Source organism: Phalaenopsis equestris, unplaced genomic scaffold, assembly GCF_001263595.1.
Source record: "Phalaenopsis equestris unplaced genomic scaffold, ASM126359v1 Scaffold001312, whole genome shotgun sequence".
Classification (NCBI taxonomy): domain Eukaryota; kingdom Viridiplantae; phylum Streptophyta; class Magnoliopsida; order Asparagales; family Orchidaceae; genus Phalaenopsis; species Phalaenopsis equestris.
Window position 1 is genome coordinate 85,939 of NW_018165751.1, and position 1,832 is coordinate 87,770.

Sequence of the window (1,832 nt, forward strand, 5' to 3'; positions counted from 1 at the left end):
ATATATATATATATTAATTGTATTATTGCCCAGTCGCACCCTGCACTCAATAGCTCCGCTGCATTCGACTCCCTACCTTACGGGCTCCTCTTCTCCCTTCTTTCTCTTTGCACGCTAGATGCGAGTCACTCGAGGACTTCTTCTAGCCCCTTATCGGTGGCTCGATACCAATATCAACTCCTCTGCTTGACACTGAAGCCGCTACCACTCTTCCCCTCCTTCGGCTACAGGGAAACCCGAGCTTGTGCTCATCTATCGCACTCACCGATCTCCTAGGAGGTAACTCTCACCTCTGTCGCATCGTTTTATAGGCAAACTTGTCACGTAGGCTTTCGATTCCCTTGTTTCAATTTCCCAACTGCTCCATTCATCTTCAATTTCATTGGCTATTTGACCCTCTCGATTTGTCTCTCCTTTGCTCGATTTCTCACTTTCACTTCTTCCATATTCTTGTTTCCTTTCCCCTGGTTACGAAAACAGGACATTACAATGTTTCCCACTTGCCAAAATTTCGTCCTCAAAATTTAAAAACGGATCGCAAGTCACATCTCATTAAGCAAGTCAACATTAGCTATTCATAGATTTTTGATCGAACTCCTTTCTTTTATAATTTTGTGTGCATCACTATTTCTTAATGGATATAATGATTAATTTGAGTTAAATTTAATTTTTAATTTTTATTAAAATTTTCTTATATTACTTTATTGGTTCTTTCATCAAGATTCAATTAATCAATTCTAAGTCTTGGTCTCTGATATTACTTTTGTCATGACTCGGCCCGGGTTTTGGAAAAGGTTGGAACGGATTGCTCGACAATGTGAATTAATTTTTGTATATTCTTCTACAATATAACAGATGAAAGAGCCACTAATCTATTTACATTAAGCAGTAAAATTAAATTTACTTCATTATTAGTTATTTGAATCTTCTATACACATTTTTTCTTCTATAACTCATCTGTTAATCAATTAAATTAACCTAAAAAATTAATTTAAATTAAATGTGTGCTAAACAAGTCAGTGAATATTCATGCTCATAAATTATAGTAATATAATAGAAAAAGAAAGTAATTACATGTCAATTAAATTTTTTTAATAAATCAATATAAATATTTGGCATGCTATTTAATGAATCTTATAATATTAATATCATTTTGTATTTGAACAACCATTAGAGGAGCATCGTCTAAAATTTTGTACCATTTATGGTATTTCAATATCAATATTCTTTTTCATTTACGTGCATCAGTATATTAGTATTCTCCCTCTAATGTCATAAAGGGGCGACTCTATCATAGGCAGTCATGCACATACAATCAATCTATATAAATCATATCATTCATAATTTTATATCACTCAATATGTAATATTATAATGTATTAAATATTTCAATATATGAGTTTATAAGATTTCACTTCTAAATGATTAATAAAATTTAATAATAGAAAAATTATTTTAATTAATCAAGTATAAATAACAAACCATAAAATTAGTTTAAAAGAGATACCAAAATGATACTATAATTTAAGAATAGCAGTAGTCACCTCAATGACGATTAGTATTTTATTTGATTTGTTTTGACGTCGATCCTTATATATATAATTACATTAATTAACATAACTTACCCCAGTCGCACCCTGCACTCGATTCCACTCGCTCTACACGCAATAGCTCCACTTGATTCGGCTCCTTACCCCACGAGTTTCTCTTGCTCTCCCTTTTTCATTTTTGCACACTAGATGCGAGTCCTCTAGGACTTCTTCCACAAAGTTGGTGGCTCGATACCTATGTCGACTCCTTCTCTACTTGCCACCGATGCCGCTGCCACTCTTT

At 33.2% G+C, this 1,832-nt stretch overlaps 1 protein-coding gene across 1 annotated transcript in view; it reads left to right on the top strand.

Moving 5' to 3' along the window:
* Window positions 1-1,832, top strand: part of LOC110033959 (DNA ligase 4) — a gene marked incomplete at its 5' end in the record, with an annotated part of 58,025 nt that overhangs the window by 51,207 nt on the left and 4,986 nt on the right.